This window comes from Triturus cristatus, chromosome 8 (assembly GCF_964204655.1).
Source record: "Triturus cristatus chromosome 8, aTriCri1.1, whole genome shotgun sequence".
NCBI lineage: Eukaryota > Metazoa > Chordata > Amphibia > Caudata > Salamandridae > Triturus > Triturus cristatus.
This window is the reverse complement of record NC_140591.1, coordinates 894418405-894440481: the sequence shown is the minus strand read 5'-3', so window position 1 is coordinate 894440481 and position 22077 is coordinate 894418405.

Here is a 22077-nt window from a genome sequence, read left to right as displayed (position 1 = left end):
CTTACTCCGGCCTAATAGCTAAGGTCTTAACTGTTACTCTGGCCTAAAAGCTAAGGTCTTAGACTCATACTATGGACTAAAGGTTAAGGTCTTAACTCTTACTCTGGCCTAATAGCTAAGGTCTTAACTCTTACTCTGGCCTACTTGTTAAGGTCTTAACTCTTACTCTGGCCTAATGGTTAAGGTCTTAACTCTTACTCTGGCCTACTTGTTAAGGTCTTAACTCTTACTCTGGCCTAATAGCTAAGGTCTTAGACTCGTACTCTGGACTAATGGTTAATGTCTTAGACTCGTACTATGGCCTACAGTTTAAGGTCTTAACTCTTACTCTGGCCTACTGGTTAAGGTCTTAACTCTTACTCTGGCCTACTGGTTAGGTCTTAACTCTTGCTATGGCCTACTGGTTAAGGTCTTAATTCTTACTGTAGCCTAATAGTTAAGGTGTTAGACTCATACTCTGGCCTAATGGTTAAGGTCTTAACTCTTACTCTGGCCTAATAGATAAGGTCTTAACTCTTACTCTGGCCTAATAGCTAAGGTCTTAGACTCGTACTATGGCCGACAGGTTAAGGTCTTAACTCTTACTCTGGCCTAATAGCAAAGGTCTTAACTCTTACTCTGGCCTAGTGGGTAAGGTCTTAACTCTTACTCTGGCCTAAAATCTAAGGTCTTAGACTCGAACACTGGCCTAATGGTTAAGGTCTTAACTATTACTCTGGCCTAATAGCTAAGGTCTTAGACTCATACTACGGCCTACAGGTTAAGGTCTTAACTCTTACTCTGGCCTACTGGTTAAGGTCTTAACTCTTACTCTGGCCTAATAGCTAAGGTGTTAGACTCGTACTCTGGCCTAATGGTTAAGTTCTTAACTCTTACTCTGGCCTAATAGCTAAGGTCTTAACTCTTACTCTGGCCTAATAGCTAAGGTATTAGACTCGTACTATGGCCTACAGTTTAAGGTCTTAACTCTTACTCTGGCCTACTGGTTAAGGTCTTAACTCTTCTTCTGGCCTACTGGTTAAGGTCTTAAATCTTACTCTGGCCTAATAGTTAAGGTCTTAGACTCGTACTATGGCCTAATAGCTAAGGTCTTAGACTCGTACTCTGGTAAAATGGTTAAGGTCTTACACTCGTACTCTGGCCTACTGGTTAAGGTCTTAACTCTTACTCTGGCCTACTGGTTAAGGTCTTAACTCTTACTCTGGCCTACTGGTTAAGGTCTTAACTCTCACTCTGGCTTAATAGCTAAGGTCTTAACTCTTACTCTGGCCTAATAGCTAAGGTCTTAGACTCGTACTCTGGCCTAATGGTTAAGTTCTTAACTCTTACTCTGGCCTACTGGTTAAGGTCTTAACTCTTACTCTGGCCTAATAGCTAAGATCTTATCTCTTACTCTGGCCTAATAGCTAAGGTCTTAACTCCTAATCTGGCCTAATGGTAAAGGTCTTAACTCTAACTCTGGCCTAATAGCTAAGGTCTTAACTCTTACTCTGGACTAATAGCTAAGGTCTTAGACTCATACTCTGGCCTACTGGTTAATGTCTTAACTCCTACTCTGGCCTACTGGTTAAGGTCTTAACTCTTACTCTGGCCTAATAGCTACGGTCTTAACTCTTACTCTGGCCTAATAGCTAAGGTCTTAGACTCGTACTATGGCCTAATAGCGAAGGTCTTAGACTCGTACTCTGGTCTAATAGCTAAGGTCTTAGACTTGTACTATGGCCTACAGGTCAAGGTCTTAACTCTTACTCTGGCCTACTGGTTAAGGTCTTAACTCTTCTTCTGGCCTACTGGTTAAGGTCTTAACTCTTACTCTGGCCTAATAGCTAAGGTCTTAGACTCGTACTATGGCCTAATAGCTAAGGTCTTAGACTCGTACTCTGGTCTAATAGCTAAGGTCTTAGACTCGTACTCTGGCCTAATGGTTATGGTCTTAGACTTGTACTCTGGCCTACTGGTTAAGGTCTTAACTCTAACTCTGGCCTACTGGTTAAGGTCTTAACTCTTACTCTGGCCTACTGGTTAACGTCTTAACTCTTACTCTGGCCTAATAGCTAAGGTCTTAACTCTTACTCTGGACTAATAGCTAAGGTCTTAGACTCGTACTCTGGCCTAATGGTTAAGGTCTTAACTCTTACTCTGGCCTACTTGTTAAGGTCTTAACTCTTACTCTGGCCTAATAGCTAAGGTCTTAGACTCGTACTCTGGCCTAATGGTTAAGGTCTTAGACTCGTACTATGGCCTACAGGTTAAGGTCTTAGACTCGTACTATGGCCTACAGGTTAAGATCTTAACTCTTAATCTGGCCTACTGGTTAAGGTCTTAACTCTTGCTATGGCATACTGGTTAAGGTCTTAATTCTTACTCTAGCCTAATAGATAAGGTCTTAACTCTTACTCTGGACTAATAGCTAAGGTGTTAGACTCGTACTCTGGCCTAATGTTTAAGGTCTTAACTCTTACTCTGGCCTAATAGATAAGGTCTTAACTCTTACTCTGGACTAATAGCTAAGGTCTTAGACTCGTACTATGGCCTACAGGTTAATGTCTTAACTCTTACTCTGGCGTAATGGTTAAGGTCTTAACTATTACTCTGGCCTAATGGTTAAGGTCTTAGACTCTTACTCTGGCCTAATGGTTAAGGTCTTAACTATTACTCTGGCCTAATGGTTAAGGTCTTAGACTCTTACTCTGGCCTAATGGTTAAAGTCTTAACTCTTACTCTGGCCTACTGGTTAAGGTCTCAACTCTTACTCTGGCCTACTGGTTAAGGTCTTAGCTTCTTACTCTGGCTGAATGGTTAAGGTCTTAACTATTACTCTGGCCTAATGGTTAAGGTCTTAGACTATTACTCTGGCATAATGGTTAAGGTCTTAACTATTACTCTGGCCTAATGGTTAAGGTCTTAGACTCTTACTCTGGCGTAATGGTTAAGGTCTTAACTATTACTCTGGCCTAATGGTTAAGGTCTTAGACTCTTACTCTGGCCTAATGGTTAAGGTCTTAGACTCTTACTCTGGCCTAATGGTTAAGGTCTTAACTCTTACTCTGGCGTAATGGTTAAGCTCTTACTTTGGCCTACTGGTTAAGGTCTTAACTCTTACTCTGGCCTAATGGTTAAGGTCTTATACTCTTACTCTGGCCTAATGGTTAAGGTCTTAACTCTTACTCTGGCCTACTGGTTAAGGTCTCAACTCTTACTCTGGCCTACTGGTTAAGGTCTTAGCTTCTTACTCTGGCCAAATGGTTAAGGTCTTGACTCTTACTCTGGCCTAATGGTTAAGGTCTTAGACTCTTACTCTGGCCTAATGGCTAAGGTCTTAGACTCTTACTCTGGCCTAATGGCTAAGGTCTTAACTCTTACACTGGCCTAATGGTTAAGGTCTTAACTCTTAGTCTGGCCTAATGGTTAAGGTCTTAAACTCTTACTCTGGCCTAATGGCTAAGGTCTTAACTCTTACTCTGGCCTACTGGTTAAGGTCTCAACACTTACTCTGGCCTACTGGTTAAGGTCTTAGACTCTTACTCTAGATAAATGGTTAAGGTCTTGGCTCTTACTCTGGCCTAATGGTTAAGGTCTTAGCTTCTTACTCTGGACGAATGGTTAAGGTCTTGACTCTTACTCTGGCCTAATGGTTAAGGTCTTAGACTCTTACTCTGGCCTAATGGTTAAGGTCTTAACTCTTACTCTGGCCTAATGGTTAAGGTCTTAGACTCTTACTCTGGTGTAATGATTAAGGTCTTAACTATTACTCTGGCCTAATGGTTAAGGTCTTAGACTCTTACTCTGACCTAATGGTTAAGGTCTTAACTCTTAATCTGGCGTAATGGTTAAGGTCTTCACACTTACTCTGGCCTAATGGTTAAGCTCTTACTTCGGCCTAATGGTTAAGGTCGTAACTCTTACTCTGGCCTACTGGTTAAGGTCTTAACTCTTACCCTGGCCTAATGGTTAATGTCTTAATACTTACTCTGGCCTAATGGTTAAGCTCTTACTCTGGTCTAATGGTTAAGGTCTTAACTCTTACTCTGGCCTAATGGTTAAGGTCTTAGACTCCTACTCTGGCCTAATGGTTAAGGTCTTAACTCTTACTCTGGCCTAATGGTTAAGGTCTTAGACTCTTACTCTGGCCTAATGGTTAAGGTCTTAACACTTACTCTGGCCTAATGGTTAAGCTCTTACTTTGGCCTACTGGTTAAGGTCTTAACTCTTACTCTGGCCTAATGGTTAAGGTCTCAACTCTTACTCTGTCCTACTGGTTAAGGTCTTAGCTTCTTACTCTGGCCTAATGGTTAAGGTCATAGACTCTTACTCTGGCGTAATGGTTAAGGTCTTAACTATTACTCTGGCCTAATGGTTAAGGTCTTAGACTCTTACTCTGGCCTAATGGTTAAGGTCTTAGACTCGTACTATGGCCTAATAGCGAAGGTCTTAGACTCGTACTCTGGTCTAATAGCTAAGGTCTTAGACTTGTACTATGGCCTACAGGTTAAGGTCTTAACTCTTACTCTGGCCTACTGGTTAAGGTCCTAACTCTTCTTCTGGCCTACTGGTTAAGGTCTTAACTCTTACTCTGGCCTAATAGCTAAGGTCTTAGACTCGTACTATGGCCTAATAGCTAAGGTCTTAGACTCGTACTCTGGTCTAATAGCTAAGGTCTTAGACTCGTACTCTGGCCTACTGGTTAAGGTCTTAACTCTAACTCTAACCTACTGGTTAAGGTCTTAACTCTTACTCTGGCCTACTGGTTAACGTCTTAACTCTTACTCTGGCCTAATAGCTAAGGTCTTAACTCTTACTCTGGACTAATAGCTAAGGTCTTAGACTCGTACTCTGGCCTAATGGTTAAGGTCTTAACTCTTACTCTGGCCTACTGGTTAAGGTCTTAACTCTTACTCTGGCCTAATAGCTAAGGTCTTATCTCTTACTCTGGCCTAATAGCTAAGGTCTTAACTCCTACTCTGGCCTAATGGTTAAGGTCTTAACTCTAACTCTGGCCTAATAGCTAAGGTCTTAAATCTTACTCTGGACTAATAGCTAAGGTCTTAGACTCATACTCTGGCCTACTGGTTAAGGTCTTAACTCTTACTCTGGCCTACTGGTTAAGGTCTTAACTCTTACTCTGGCCTAATAGCTAAGGTCTTAGACTCGTACTATGGCCTACAGGTTAAGGTCTTAACTCTTTCTCTGGCCTAATAGCTAAGGTCTTAACTCTTACTCTGGCCTACTTGTTAAGGTCTTAACTCTTACACTGGCCTAATGGTTAAGGTCTTAACTATTACTCTGGCCTACTGGTTAAGGTCTTAACTCTTACTCTGGCCTACAGGTTAAGGTCTTAACTCTTACTCTGGCCTAATAGCTAATGTCTTAACTCTTACTCTGGCCTAATAGCTAAGGTCTTAACTCTTACTCTGGCCTACTGGTTAAGGTCTTAACTCTTACTCTGGCCTAATAGCTAAGGTCTTAGACTCATACTATGGCCTACTGGTTAAGGTCTTAACTCTTACTCTGGCCTGATAGCTAAGGTCTTAACTCTTACTCTGGCCTAATAGCTAAGGTCTTAGACTCGTACTATGGCCTACAGGTTAAGGTCTTAACTCTTACTCCGGCCTAATAGCTAAGGTCTTAACTGTTACTCTGGCCTAAAAGCTAAGGTCTTAGACTCATACTATGGACTAAAGGTTAAGGTCTTAACTCTTACTCTGGCCTAATAGCTAAGGTCTTAACTCTTACTCTGGCCTACTTGTTAAGGTCTTAACTCTTACTCTGGCCTAATGGTTAAGGTCTTAACTCTTACTCTGGCCTACTTGTTAAGGTCTTAACTCTTACTCTGGCCTAATAGCTAAGGTCTTAGACTCGTACTCTGGACTAATGGTTAATGTCTTAGACTCGTACTATGGCCTACAGTTTAAGGTCTTAACTCTTACTCTGGCCTACTGGTTAAGGTCTTAACTCTTACTCTGGCCTACTGGTTAGGTCTTAACTCTTGCTATGGCCTACTGGTTAAGGTCTTAATTCTTACTGTAGCCTAATAGTTAAGGTGTTAGACTCATACTCTGGCCTAATGGTTAAGGTCTTAACTCTTACTCTGGCCTAATAGATAAGGTCTTAACTCTTACTCTGGCCTAATAGCTAAGGTCTTAGACTCGTACTATGGCCGACAGGTTAAGGTCTTAACTCTTACTCTGGCCTAATAGCAAAGGTCTTAACTCTTACTCTGGCCTAGTGGGTAAGGTCTTAACTCTTACTCTGGCCTAAAATCTAAGGTCTTAGACTCGAACACTGGCCTAATGGTTAAGGTCTTAACTATTACTCTGGCCTAATAGCTAAGGTCTTAGACTCATACTACGGCCTACAGGTTAAGGTCTTAACTCTTACTCTGGCCTACTGGTTAAGGTCTTAACTCTTACTCTGGCCTAATAGCTAAGGTGTTAGACTCGTACTCTGGCCTAATGGTTAAGTTCTTAACTCTTACTCTGGCCTAATAGCTAAGGTCTTAACTCTTACTCTGGCCTAATAGCTAAGGTATTAGACTCGTACTATGGCCTACAGTTTAAGGTCTTAACTCTTACTCTGGCCTACTGGTTAAGGTCTTAACTCTTCTTCTGGCCTACTGGTTAAGGTCTTAAATCTTACTCTGGCCTAATAGTTAAGGTCTTAGACTCGTACTATGGCCTAATAGCTAAGGTCTTAGACTCGTACTCTGGTAAAATGGTTAAGGTCTTACACTCGTACTCTGGCCTACTGGTTAAGGTCTTAACTCTTACTCTGGCCTACTGGTTAAGGTCTTAACTCTTACTCTGGCCTACTGGTTAAGGTCTTAACTCTCACTCTGGCTTAATAGCTAAGGTCTTAACTCTTACTCTGGCCTAATAGCTAAGGTCTTAGACTCGTACTCTGGCCTAATGGTTAAGTTCTTAACTCTTACTCTGGCCTACTGGTTAAGGTCTTAACTCTTACTCTGGCCTAATAGCTAAGATCTTATCTCTTACTCTGGCCTAATAGCTAAGGTCTTAACTCCTAATCTGGCCTAATGGTAAAGGTCTTAACTCTAACTCTGGCCTAATAGCTAAGGTCTTAACTCTTACTCTGGACTAATAGCTAAGGTCTTAGACTCATACTCTGGCCTACTGGTTAATGTCTTAACTCCTACTCTGGCCTACTGGTTAAGGTCTTAACTCTTACTCTGGCCTAATAGCTACGGTCTTAACTCTTACTCTGGCCTAATAGCTAAGGTCTTAGACTCGTACTATGGCCTAATAGCGAAGGTCTTAGACTCGTACTCTGGTCTAATAGCTAAGGTCTTAGACTTGTACTATGGCCTACAGGTTAAGGTCTTAACTCTTACTCTGGCCTACTGGTTAAGGTCTTAACTCTTCTTCTGGCCTACTGGTTAAGGTCTTAACTCTTACTCTGGCCTAATAGCTAAGGTCTTAGACTCGTACTATGGCCTAATAGCTAAGGTCTTAGACTCGTACTCTGGTCTAATAGCTAAGGTCTTAGACTCGTACTCTGGCCTAATGGTTATGGTCTTAGACTTGTACTCTGGCCTACTGGTTAAGGTCTTAACTCTAACTCTGGCCTACTGGTTAAGGTCTTAACTCTTACTCTGGCCTACTGGTTAACGTCTTAACTCTTACTCTGGCCTAATAGCTAAGGTCTTAACTCTTACTCTGGACTAATAGCTAAGGTCTTAGACTCGTACTCTGGCCTAATGGTTAAGGTCTTAACTCTTACTCTGGCCTACTTGTTAAGGTCTTAACTCTTACTCTGGCCTAATAGCTAAGGTCTTAGACTCGTACTCTGGCCTAATGGTTAAGGTCTTAGACTCGTACTATGGCCTACAGGTTAAGGTCTTAGACTCGTACTATGGCCTACAGGTTAAGATCTTAACTCTTAATCTGGCCTACTGGTTAAGGTCTTAACTCTTGCTATGGCATACTGGTTAAGGTCTTAATTCTTACTCTAGCCTAATAGATAAGGTCTTAACTCTTACTCTGGACTAATAGCTAAGGTGTTAGACTCGTACTCTGGCCTAATGTTTAAGGTCTTAACTCTTACTCTGGCCTAATAGATAAGGTCTTAACTCTTACTCTGGACTAATAGCTAAGGTCTTAGACTCGTACTATGGCCTACAGGTTAATGTCTTAACTCTTACTCTGGCGTAATGGTTAAGGTCTTAACTATTACTCTGGCCTAATGGTTAAGGTCTTAGACTCTTACTCTGGCCTAATGGTTAAGGTCTTAACTATTACTCTGGCCTAATGGTTAAGGTCTTAGACTCTTACTCTGGCCTAATGGTTAAAGTCTTAACTCTTACTCTGGCCTACTGGTTAAGGTCTCAACTCTTACTCTGGCCTACTGGTTAAGGTCTTAGCTTCTTACTCTGGCTGAATGGTTAAGGTCTTAACTATTACTCTGGCCTAATGGTTAAGGTCTTAGACTATTACTCTGGCATAATGGTTAAGGTCTTAACTATTACTCTGGCCTAATGGTTAAGGTCTTAGACTCTTACTCTGGCGTAATGGTTAAGGTCTTAACTATTACTCTGGCCTAATGGTTAAGGTCTTAGACTCTTACTCTGGCCTAATGGTTAAGGTCTTAGACTCTTACTCTGGCCTAATGGTTAAGGTCTTAACTCTTACTCTGGCGTAATGGTTAAGCTCTTACTTTGGCCTACTGGTTAAGGTCTTAACTCTTACTCTGGCCTAATGGTTAAGGTCTTATACTCTTACTCTGGCCTAATGGTTAAGGTCTTAACTCTTACTCTGGCCTACTGGTTAAGGTCTCAACTCTTACTCTGGCCTACTGGTTAAGGTCTTAGCTTCTTACTCTGGCCAAATGGTTAAGGTCTTGACTCTTACTCTGGCCTAATGGTTAAGGTCTTAGACTCTTACTCTGGCCTAATGGCTAAGGTCTTAGACTCTTACTCTGGCCTAATGGCTAAGGTCTTAACTCTTACACTGGCCTAATGGTTAAGGTCTTAACTCTTAGTCTGGCCTAATGGTTAAGGTCTTAAACTCTTACTCTGGCCTAATGGCTAAGGTCTTAACTCTTACTCTGGCCTACTGGTTAAGGTCTCAACACTTACTCTGGCCTACTGGTTAAGGTCTTAGACTCTTACTCTAGACAAATGGTTAAGGTCTTGGCTCTTACTCTGGCCTAATGGTTAAGGTCTTAGCTTCTTACTCTGGACGAATGGTTAAGGTCTTGACTCTTACTCTGGCCTAATGGTTATGGTCTTAGACTCTTACTCTGGCCTAATGGTTAAGGTCTTAACTCTTACTCTGGCCTAATGGTTAAGGTCTTAGGCTCTTACTCTGGTGTAATGATTAAGGTCTTAACTATTACTCTGGCCTAATGGTTAAGGTCTTAGACTCTTACTCTGACCTAATGGTTAAGGTCTTAACTCTTAATCTGGCGTAATGGTTAAGGTCTTCACACTTACTCTGGCCTAATGGTTAAGCTCTTACTTCGGCCTAATGGTTAAGGTCGTAACTCTTACTCTGGCCTACTGGTTAAGGTCTTAACTCTTACCCTGGCCTAATGGTTAATGTCTTAATACTTACTCTGGCCTAATGGTTAAGCTCTTACTCTGGTCTAATGGTTAAGGTCTTAACTCTTACTCTGGCCTAATGGTTAAGGTCTTAGACTCCTACTCTGGCCTAATGGTTAAGGTCTTAACTCTTACTCTGGCCTAATGGTTAAGGTCTTAGACTCTTACTCTGGCCTAATGGTTAAGGTCTTAACACTTACTCTGGCCTAATGGTTAAGCTCTTACTTTGGCCTACTGGTTAAGGTCTTAACTCTTACTCTGGCCTAATGGTTAAGGTCTCAACTCTTACTCTGTCCTACTGGTTAAGGTCTTAGCTTCTTACTCTGGCCTAATGGTTAAGGTCATAGACTCTTACTCTGGCGTAATGGTTAAGGTCTTAACTATTACTCTGGCCTAATGGTTAAGGTCTTAGACTCTTACTCTGGCCTAATGGTTAAGGTCTTAACTCTTACTCTGGCATACTGGTTAAGGTCTCAACTCTTACTCTGGCCTACTGGTTAAGGTCTTAGCTTCTTACTCTGGCCTAATGGTTAAGGTCTTAGACTCTTACTCTGGCCTAATGGTTAAGGTCTTAACTCTTACTCTGGCCTAATGGTTAAGGTCTTAGACTCTTACTCTGGTGTAATGGTTAAGGTCTTAACTATTACTCTGGCCTAATGGTTAAGGTCTTAGACTCTTACTCTGACCTAATGGTTAAGGTCTTAACTCTTAATCTGGCGTAATGGTTAAGGTCTTCACACTTACTCTGGCCTAATGGTTAAGCTCTTACTTTGGCCTAATGGTTAAGGTCGTAACTCTTACTCTGGCCTACTGGTTAAGGTCTTAACACTTACTCTGGCCTAATGGTTAAGCTCTTACTCTGGCCTAATGGTTAAGGTCTTAACTCTTACTCTGGCCTAATGGTTAAGGTCTTAGACTCCTACTCTGGCCTAATGGTTAAGGTCTTAACTCTTACTCTGGCCTAATGGTTAAGGTCTTAGACTCTTACTCTGGCCTAATGGTTAAGGTCTTAACACTTACTCTGGCCTAATGGTTAAGCTCTTACTTTGGCCTACTGGTTAAGGTCTTAACTCTTACTCTGGCCTAATGGTTAAGGTCTCAACTCTTACTCTGTCCTACTGGTTAAGGTCTTAGCTTCTTACTCTGGCCTAATGGTTAAGGTCATAGACTCTTACTCTGGCGTAATGGTTAAGGTCTTAACTATTACTCTGGCCTAATGGTTAAGGTCTTAGACTCTTACTCTGGCCTAATGGTTAAGGTCTTAGACTCTTACTCTGGCCTAATGGTTAAGGTCTTAACTCTTACTCTGACGTAATGGTTAAGCTCTTAGTTTGGCCTACTGGTTAAGGTCTTAACTCTTACTCTGGCGTAATGGTTAAGGTCTTGACTCTCACTCTGGCCTAATGGTTACAGTCTTAACTCTTACTCTAGCCTAATGGTTAACGTCTTAGACTCTTACTCTGGCCTAATGGTTAAGGTCTCAGACTCTTACTCTGTCCTACTGGTTAAGGTCTTAGCTTCTTACTCTGGCCTAATGGTTAAGGTCATAGACTCTTACTCTGGCATAATGGTTAAGGTCTTAACTCTTACTCTGGCCTAATGGTTAAGGTCTTATACTCTTACTCTGGCCTAATGGTTAAGGTCTTAACTCTTACTCTGGCCTACTGGTTAAGGTCTCAACTCTTACTCTGGCCTACTGGTTAAGGTTTTGGCTTCTTACTCTGGCCAAATGGTTAAGGTCTTGACTCTTACTCTGGCCTAATGGTTAAGGTCTTAGACTCTTACTCTGGCCTAATGGCTAAGGTCTTAGACTCTTACTCTGGCCTAATGGCTAAGGTCTTAACTCTTACACTGGCCTAATGGTTAAGGTCTTAACTCTTAGTCTGGCCTAATGGTTAAGGTCTTAAACTCTTACTCTGGCCTAATGGCTAAGTTCTTAACTCTTACTCTGGCCTACTGGTTAAGGTCTCAACACTTACTCTGGCCTACTGGTTAAGGTCTTAGACTCTTACTCTAGACAAATGGTTAAGGTCTTGGCTCTTACTCTGGCCTAATGGTTAAGGTCTTAGCTTCTTACTCTGGCCGAATGGTTAAGGTCTTGACTCTTACTCTGGCCTAATGGTTAAGGTCTTAGACTCTTACTGTGGCCTAATGGTTAAGGTCTTAACTCTTACTCTGGCCTAATGGTTAAGGTCTTAGACTCTTACTCTGGTGTAATGGTTAAGGTCTTAACTATTACTCTGGCCTAATGGTTAAGGTCTTAGACTATTACTCTGACCTAATGGTTAAGGTCTTAACTCTTAATCTGGCGTAATGGTTAAGGTCTTCACACTTACTCTGGCCTAATGGTTAAGCTCTTACTTCGGCCTAATGGTTAAGGTCGTAACTCTTACTCTGGCCTACTGGTTAAGGTCTTAACTCTTACTCTGGCCTAATGGTTAATGTCTTAATACTTACTCTGGCTTAATGGTTAAGCTCTTACTCTTGCCTAATGGTTAAGGTCTTAACTCTTACTCTGGCCTAATGGTTAAGGTCTTAGACTCCTACTCTGGCCTAATGGTTAAGGACTTAACTCTTACTCTGGCCTAATGGTTAAGGTCTTAGACTCTTACTCTGGCCTAATGGTTAAGGTCTTAACACTTACTCTGGCCTAATTGTTAAGCTCTTACTTTGGCCTACTGGTTAAGGTCTTAACTCTTACTCTGGCCTAATGGTTAAGGTCTCAACTCTTACTCTGTCCTACTGGTTAAGGTCTTAGCTTCTTACTCTGGCCTAATGGTTAAGGTCATAGACTCTTACTCTGGCATAATGGTTAAGGTCTTAACTATTACTCTGGCCTAAAGGTTAAGGTCTTAGACTCTTACTCTGGCCTAATGGTTAAGGTCTTAACTCTTACTCTGGCCTACTGGTTAAGGTCTCAACTCTTACTCTGGCCTACTGGTTAAGGTCTTAGCTTCTTACTCTGGCCTAATGGTTAAGGTCTTAGACTCTTACTCTGGCCTAATGGTTAAGGTCTTAACTCTTACTCTGGCCTAATGGTTAAGGTCTTAGACTCTTACTCTGGTGTAATGGTTAAGGTCTTAACTATTACTCTGGCCTAATGGTTAAGGTCTTAGACTCTTACTCTGACCTAATGGTTAAGGTCTTAACTCTTAATCTGGCGTAATGGTTAAGGTCTTCACACTTACTCTGGCCTAATGGTTAAGCTCTTACTTCAGCCTAATGGTTAAGGTCGTAACTCTTACTCTGGCCTACTGGTTAAGGTCTTAACTCTTACTCTGGCCTAATGGTTAATGTCTTAACACTTACTATGGCCTAATGGTTAAGCTCTTACTCTGGCCTAATGGTTAAGGTCTTAACTCTTACTCTGGCCTAATGGTTAAGGTCTTAGACTCCTACTCTGGCCTAATGGTTAAGGTCTTAACTCTTACTCTGGCCTAATGGTTAAGGTCTTAGACTCTTACTCTGGCCTAATGGTTAAGGTCTTAACACTCACTCTGGCCTAATGGTTAAGCTCTTACTTTGGCCTACTGGTTAAGGTCTTAACTCTTACTCTGGCCTAATGGTTAAGGTCTCAACTCTTACTCTGTCCTACTGGTTAAGGTCTTAGCTTCTTACTCTGGCCTAATGGTTAAGGTCATAGACTCTTACTCTGGCGTAATGGTTAAGGTCTTAACTATTACTCTGGCCTAATGGTTAAGGTCTTAGACTCTTACTCTGGCCTAATGGTTAAAGTCTTAACTCTTACTCTGGCCTGCTGGTTAAGGTCTCAACTCTTACTCTGGCCTACTGGTTAAGGTCTTAGCTTCTTACTCTGGCTGAATGGTTAAGGTCTTAACTATTACTCTGGCCTAATGGTTAAGGTCTTAGACTATTACTCTGGCATAATGGTTAAGGTCTTAACTATTACTCTGGCCTAATGGTTAAGGTCTTAGACTCTTACTCTGGCGTAATGGTTAAGGTCTTAACTATTACTCTGGCCTAATGGTTAAGGTCTTAGACTCTTACTCTGGCCTAATGGTTAAGGTCTTAGACTCTTACTCTGGCCTAATGGTTAAGGTCTTAACTCTTACTCTGGCGTAATGGTTAAGCTCTTACTTTGGCCTACTGGTTAAGGTCTTAACTCTTACTCTGGCGTAATGGTTAAGGTCTTGACTATCACTCTGGCCTAATGGTTACAGTCTTAACTCTTACTCTGGCCTAATGGTTAACGTCTTAGACTCTTACTCTGGCCTAATGGTTAAGGTCTCAGACTCTTACTCTGTCCTACTGGTTAAGGTCTTAGCTTCTTACTCTGGCCTAATGGTTAAGGTCATAGACTCTTACTCTGGCGTAATGGTTACGGTCTTAACTATTACTCTGGCCTAATGGTTAAGGTCTTAGACTCTTACTCTGGCCTAATGGTTAAAGTCTTAACTCTTACTCTGGCCTACTGGTTAAGGTCTCAACTCTTACTCTGGCCTACTGGTTAAGGTCTTAGCTTCTTACTCTGGCTGAATGGTTAAGGTCTTAACTATTACTCTGGCCTAATGGTTAAGGTCTTAGACTATTACTCTGGCATAATGGTTAAGGTCTTAACTATTACTCTGGCCTAATGGTTAAGGTCTTAGACTCTTACTCTGGTCTAATGGTTAAGGTCTTAGACTCTTACTCTGGCCTAATGGTTACGGTCTTAACTCTTACTCTTGCGCAATGGTTAAGCTCTTACTTTGGCCTACTGGTTAAGGTCCTAACTCTTACTCTGGCGTAATGGTTAAGGTCTTAACTCTTACTCTATCCTAATGGTTAAGGTCTTAACTCTTACTCTGGCCTAATGGCTAAGGTCTTAGACTCTTACTCTGGCCTACTGGTTAAGGTCTTAACTCTTACTCTGGCCTACTGGTTAAGGTCTTAACTCTTACACTGGCCTAATGGTTAAGGTCTTAACTCTTAGTCTGGCCTAATGGTTAAGGTCTTAACTCTTACTCTGGCCTAATGGCTAAGGTCTTAACTCTTACTCTGGCCTAATGGTTAAGGTCTTATACTCTTACTCTGGCCTAATGGTTAAGGTCTTAACTCTTACTCTGGCCTACTGGTTAAGGGCTCAACTCTTACTCTGGCCTACTGGTTAAGGTCTTAGCTTCTTACTCTGGCCGAATGGTTAAGGTCTTGACTCTTACTCTGGCCTAATGGTTAAGGTCTTAGACTCTTACTCTGGCCTAATGGCTAAGGTCTTAGACTCTTACTCTGGCCTAATGGCTAAGGTCTTAACTCTTACACTGGCCTAATGGTTAAGGTCTTAACTCTTAGTCTGGCCTAATGGTTAAGGTCTTAAACTCTTACTCTGGCCTAATGGCTAAGGTCTTAACTCTTACTCTGGCCTACTGGTTAAGGTCTCAACACTTACTCTGGCCTACTGGTTAAGGTCTTAGACTCTTACTCTAGACAAATGGTTAAGGTCTTGGCTCTTACTCTGGCCTAATGGTTAAGGTATTAGCTCTTAATCTGGCCTAATGGTTAAGGTCTTGACTCTCACTCTGGCCTAATGGTTGCGGTCTTGACTCTTACTCTGGCCTAATGGTTAAGCTCTTAGACTCTTACTCTGGCCTAATGGTTAAGGTTTTAACTCTTACTCTGGCCTAATGGTTAAGGTCTTAACTCTTACTCTGGCCTAATGGTTAAGGTCATAGACTCTTACTCTGGCGTAATGGTTAAGGTCTTAACTATTACTCTGGCCTAATGGTTAACGTCTTAGACTCTTACTCTGGCCTAATGGTTAAGGTCTTAACTCTTACTCTGGCCTACTGGTTAAGGTCTCAACTCTTACTCTGGCCTACTGGTTAAGGTCTTAGCTTCTTACTCTGGCCTAATGGTTAAGGTCTTAGACTCTTACTCTGACCTAATGGTTAAGGTCTTGGACTCTTACTCTGGTGTAATGGTTAAGGTCTTAACTATTACTCTGGCCTAATGGTTAAGGTCTTAGACTCTTACTCTGACCTAATGGTTAAGGTCTTAACACTTACTCTGGCCTAATGGTTAAGCTCTTACTTTGGCCTACTGGTTAAGGTCTTAACTCTTACTCTGGCCTAATGGTTAAGGTCTCAACTCTTACTCTGTCCTACTGGTTAAGGTCTTAGCTTCTTACTCTGGCGTAATGGTTAAGGTCTTAACTATTACTCTGGCCTAATGGTTAAGGTCTTAGACTCTTAGACTCTTACTCTGGCCTAATGGTTAAAGTCTTAACTCTTACTCTGGCCTACTGGTTAAGGTCTCAACTCTTACTCTGGCCTACTGGTTAAGGTCTTAGCTTCTTACTCTGGCTGAATGGTTAAGGTCTTAACTATTACTCTGGCCTAATGGTTAAGGTCTTAGACTATTACTCTGGCATAATGGTTAAGGTCTTAACTATTACTCTGGCCTAATGGTTAAGGTCTTAGACTCTTACTCTGGCGTAATGGTTAAGGTCTTAACTATTACTCTGGCCTAATGGTTAAGGTCTTAGACTCTTACTCTGGCCTAATGGTTAAGGTCTTAGACTCTTACTCTGGCCTAATGGTTAAGGTCTCAACTCTTACTCTGGCGTAATGGTTAAGCTCTTACTTTGGCCTACTGGTTAAGGTCTTAACTCTTACTCTGGCCTAATGGTTAAGGTCTTATACTCTTACTCTGGCCTAATGGTTAAGGTCTTAACTCTTACTCTGGCCTACTGGTTAAGGTCTCAACTCTTACTCTGGCCTACTGGTTAAGGTCTTAGCTTCTTACTCTGGCCAAATGGTTAAGGTCTTGACTCTTACTCTGGCCTAATGGTTAAGGTCTTAGACTCTTACTCTGGCCTAATGGCTAAGGTCTTAGACTCTTACTCTGGCCTAATGGCTAAGGTCTTAACTCTTACACTGGCCTAATGGTTAAGGTCTTAACTCTTAGTCTGGCCTAATGGTTAAGGTCTTAAACTCTTACTCTGGCCTAATGGCTAAGGTCTTAACTCTTACTCTGGCCTACTGGTTAAGGTCTCAACACTTACTCTGGCCTACTGGTTAAGGTCTTAGACTCTTACTCTAGACAAATGGTTAAGGTCTTGGCTCTTACTCTGGCCTAATGGTTAAGGTCTTAGCTTCTTACTCTGGCCGAATGGTTAAGGTCTTGACTCTTACTCTGGCCTAATGGTTAAGGTCTTAGACTCTTACTCTGGCCTAATGGTTAAGGTCTTAACTCTTACTCTGGCCTAATGGTTAAGGTCTTAGACTCTTACTCTGGTGTAATGGTTAAGGTCTTAACTATTACTCTGGCCTAATGGTTAAGGTCTTAGACTCTTACTCTGACCTAATGGTTAAGGTCTTAACTCTTAATCTGGCGTAATGGTTAAGGTCTTCACACTTACTCTGGCCTAATGGTTAAGCTCTTACTTCGGCCTAATGGTTAAGGTCGTAACTCTTACTCTGGCCTACTGGTTAAGGTCTTAACTCTTACCCTGGCCTAATGGTTAATGTCTTAATACTTACTCTGGCCTAATGTTTAAGCTCTTACTCTGGCCTAATGGTTAAGGTCTTAACTCTTACTCTGGCCTAATGGTTAAGGTCTTAGACTCCTACTCTGGCCTAATGGTTAAGGTCTTAACTCTTACTCTGGCCTAATGGTTAAGGTCTTAGACTCTTATTCTGGCCTAATGGTTAAGGTCTTAACACTTACTCTGGCCTAATGGTTAAGCTCTTACTTTGGCCTACTGGTTAAGGTCTTAACTCTTACTCTGGCCTAATGGTTAAGGTCTCAACTCTTACTCTGTCCTACTGGTTAAGGTCTTAGCTTCTTACTCTGGCCTAATGGTTAAGGTCATAGACTCTTACTCTGGCGTAATGGTTAAGGTCTTAACTATTACTCTGGCCTAATGGTTAAGGTCTTAGACTCTTACTCTGGCCTACGGGTTAAGGTCTCAACTCTTACTCTGGCCTACTGGTTAAGGTCTTAGCTTCTTACTCTGGCCTAATGGTTAAGGTCTTAGACTCTTACTCTGGCCTAATGGTTAAGGTCTTAACTCTTACTCTGGCCTAATGGTTAAGGTCTTAGACTCTTACTCTGGTGTAATGGTTAAGGTCTTAACTATTACTCTGGCCTAATGGTTAAGGTCTTAGACTCTTACTCTGACCTAATGGTTAAGGTGTTAACTCTTAATCTGGCGTAATGGTTAAGGTCTTCACACTTACTCTGGCCTAATGGTTAAGCTCTTACTTTGGCCTAATGGTTAAGGTCGTAACTCTTACTCTGGCCTACTGGTTAAGGTCTTAACACTTACTCTGGCCTAATGGTTAAGCTCTTACTCTGGCCTAATGGTTAAGGTCTTAACTCTTACTCTGGCCTAATGGTTAAGGTCTTAGACTCCTACTCTGGCCTAATGGTTAAGGTCTTAACTCTTACTCTGGCCTAATGGTTAAGGTCTTAGACTCTTACTATGGCCTAATGGTTAAGGTCTTAACACTTACTCTGGCCTAATGGTTAAGCTCTTACTTTGGCCTACTGGTTAAGGTCTTAACTCTTACTCTGGCCTAATGGTTAAGGTCTCAACTCTTACTCTGTCCTACTGGTTAAGGTCTTAGCTTCTTACTCTGGCCTAATGGTTAAGGTCATAGACTCTTACTCTGGCGTAATGGTTAAGGTCTTAACTCTTACTCTGACATAATGGTTAAGCTCTTACTTTGGCCTACTGGTTAAGGTCTTAACTCTTACTCTGGCCTAATGGTTAAGCTCTTACTCTTGCCTAATGGTAAAGGTCTTAACTCTTACTCTGGCCTAATGGTTAAGGTCTTAGACTCCTACTCTGGCCTAATGGTTAAGGACTTAACTCTTACTCTGGCCTAATGGTTAAGGTCTTAGACTCTTACTCTGGCCTAATGGTTAAGGTCTTAACACTTACTCTGGCCTAATTGTTAAGCTCTTACTTTGGCCTACTGGTTAAGGTCTTAACTCTTACTCTGGCCTAATGGTTAAGGTCTCAACTCTTACTCTGTCCTACTGGTTAAGGTCTTAGCTTCTTACTCTAGCCTAATGGTTAAGGTCATAGACTCTTACTCTGGCATAATGGTTAAGGTCTTAACTATTACTCTGGCCTAATGGTTAAGGTCTTAGACTCTTACTCTGGCCTAATGGTTAAGGTCTTAACTCTTACTCTGGCCTACTGGTTAAGGTCTCAACTCTTACTCTGGCCTACTGGTTAAGGTCTTAGCTTCTTACTCTGGCCTAATGGTTAAGGTCTTAGACTCTTACTCTGGCCTAATGGTTAAGGTCTTAACTCTTACTCTGGCCTAATGGTTAAGGTCTTAGACTCTTACTCTGGTGTAATGGTTAAGGTCTTAACTATTACTCTGGCCTAATGGTTAAGGTCTTAGACTCTTACTCTGACCTAATGGTTAAGGTCTTAACTCTTAATCTGGCGTAATGGTTAAGGTCTTCACACTTACTCTGGCCTAATGGTTAAGCTCTTACTTCGGCCTAATGGTTAAGGTCGTAACTCTTACTCTGGCCTACTGGTTAAGGTCTTAACTCTTACTCTGGCCTAATGGTTAATGTCTTAACACTTACTCTGGCCTAATGGTTAAGCTCTTACTCTGGCCTAATGGTTAAGGTCTTAACTCTTACTCTGGCCTAATGGTTAAGGTCCTAGACTCCTACTCTGGCCTAATGGTTAAGGTCTTAACTCTTACTCTGGCCTAATGGTTAAGGTCTTAGACTCTTACTCTGGCCTAATGGTTAAGGTCTTAACACTCACTCTGGCCTAATGGTTAAGCTCTTACTTTGGCCTACTGGTTAAGGTCTTAACTCTTACTCTGGCCTAATGGTTAAGGTCTCAACGCTTACTCTGTCCTACTGGTTAAGGTCTTAGCTTCTTACTCTGGCCTACTGGTTAAGGTCTTAGCTTCTTACTCTGGCTGAATGGTTAAGGTCTTAACTATTACTCTGGCCTAATGGTTAAGGTCTTAGACTATTACTCTGGCATAATGGTTAAGGTCTTAACTATTACTCTGGCCTAATGGTTAAGGTCTTAGACTCTTACTCTGGCGTAATGGTTAAGGTCTTAACTATTACTCTGGCCTAATGGTTAAGGTCTTAGACTCTTACTCTGGCCTAATGGTTAAGGTCTTAGACTCTTACTCTGGCCTAATGGTTAAGGTCTTAACTCTTACTCTGGCGTAATGGTTAAGCTCTTACTTTGGCCTACTGGTTAAGGTCTTAACACTTACTCTGGTGTAATGGTTAAGGTCTTGACTCTCACTCTGGCCTAATGTTTACAGTCTTAACTCTTACTCTGGCCTAATGGTTAACGTCTTAGACTCTTACTCTGGCCTAATGGTTAAGGTCTCAGACTCTTACTCTGTCCTACTGGTTAAGGTCTTAGCTTCTTACTCTGGCCTAATGGTTAAGGTCATAGACTCTTACTCTGGCGTAATGGTTAAGGTCTTAACTATTACTCTGGCCTAATGGTTAAGGTCTTAGACTCTTACTCTGGCCTAATGGTTAAAGTCTTAACTCTTACTCTGGCCTACTGGTTAAGGTCTCAACTCTTACTCTGGCCTACTGGTTAAGGTCTTAGCTTCTTACTCTGGCTGAATGGTTAAGGTCTTAACTATTACTCTGGCCTAATGGTTAAGGTCTTATACTATTACTCTGGCATAATGGTTAAGGTCTTAACTATTACTCTGGCCTAATGGTTAAGGTCTTAGACTCTTACTCTGGCGTAATGGTTAAGGTCTTAACTATTACTCTGGCCTAATGGTTAAGGTCTTAACTATTACTCTGGCCTAATGGTTAAGGTCTTAGACTCTTACTCTGGTCTAATGGTTAAGGTCTTAGACTCTTACTCTGGCCTAATGGTTACGGTCTTAACTCTTACTCTTGCGTAATGGTTAAGCTCTTACTTTGGCCTACTGGTTAAGGTCTTAACTCTTACTCTGGCGTAATGGTTAAGGTCTTAACTCTTACTCTATCCTAATGGTTAAGGTCTTAACTCTTACTCTGGCCTAATGGCTAAGGTCTTAGACTCTTACTCTGGCCTACTGGTTAAGGTCTTAACTCTTACTCTGGCCTAATGGTTAAGGTCTTAACTCTTACTCTGGCCTACTGGTTAAGGTCTTAACTCTTACACTGGCCTAATGGTTAAGGTCTTAACTCTTAGTCTGGCCTAATGGTTAAGGTCTTAAACTCTTACTCTGGCCTAATGGCTAAGGTCTTAACTCTTACTCTGGCCTAATGGTTAAGGTCTTATACTCTTACTCTGGCCTAATGGTTAAGGTCTTAACTCTTACTCTGGCCTACTGGTTAAGGTCTCAACTCTTACTCTGGCCTACTGGTTAAGGTCTTAGCTTCTTACTCTGGCCGAATGGTTAAGGTCTTGACTCTTACTCTGGCCTAATGGTTAAGGTCTTAGACTCTTACTCTGGCCTAATGGCTAAGGTCTTAGACTCTTACTCTGGCCTAATGGCTAAGGTATTAACTCTTACACTGGCCTAATGGTTAAGGTCTTAACTCTTAGTCTGGCCTAATGGTTAAGGTCTTAAACTCTTACTCTGGCCTAATGGCTAAGGTCTTAACTCTTACTCTGTCCTACTGGTTAAGGTCTCAACACTTACTCTGGCCTACTGGTTAAGGTCTTAGACTCTTACTCTAGACAAATGGTTAAGGTCTTGGCTCTTACTCTGGCCTTATGGTTAAGGTATTAGCTCTTACTCTGGCCTAATGGTTAAGGTCTTGACTCTCACTCTGGCCTAATGGTTGCGGTCTTGACTCTTACTCTGGCCTAATGGTAAAGCTCTTAGACTCTTACTCTGGCCTAATGGTTAAGGTTTTAACTCTTACTCTGGCCTAATGGTTAAGGTCTTAACTCTTACTCTGGCCTAATGGTTAAGGTCTTAGATTCTTACTCTGGCGTAATGGTTAAGGTCTTAACTATTACTCTGGCCTAATGGTTAAGGTCTTAGACTCTTACTCTGGCCTAATGGTTAAGGTCTTAGACTCTTACTCTGACCTAATGTTTAAGGTCTTAACTCTTACTCTGGCCTAATGGTTATGGTCTTAGACTCTTACTCTGGCGTAATGGTTAAGGTCTTAACTATTACTCTGGCCTAATGGTTAAGGTCTTAGACTCTTACTCTGGCCTAATGGTTAAGGTCTTAGACTCTTACTCTGGCCTAATGGTTAAGGTCTTAACTCTTACTCTGGCGTAATGGTTAAGATCCTAACACTTACTCTGGCCTAATGGTTAAGCTCTTACTTTGGCCTAATGGTTAAGGTCTTAACTCTTACTCTGTCCTAATGGTTAAGGTCTTAACTATTACTCTGGCCTAATGGTTAAGGTCTTAACTCTTACTCTAGCCTAATGGTTAAGGTCTTAACTCTTACTCTGGCCTAATGGCTAAGGTCTTAGACTCTTGCTCTGGCCTACTGGTTAAGGTCTTAACTCTTACTCTGGCCTAATGGTTAAGGTCTTAACTCTTACTCTGGCCTACTGGTTAAGGTCTTAACTCTTACTCTGGCCTAATGGTTAAGGTCTTAACTCT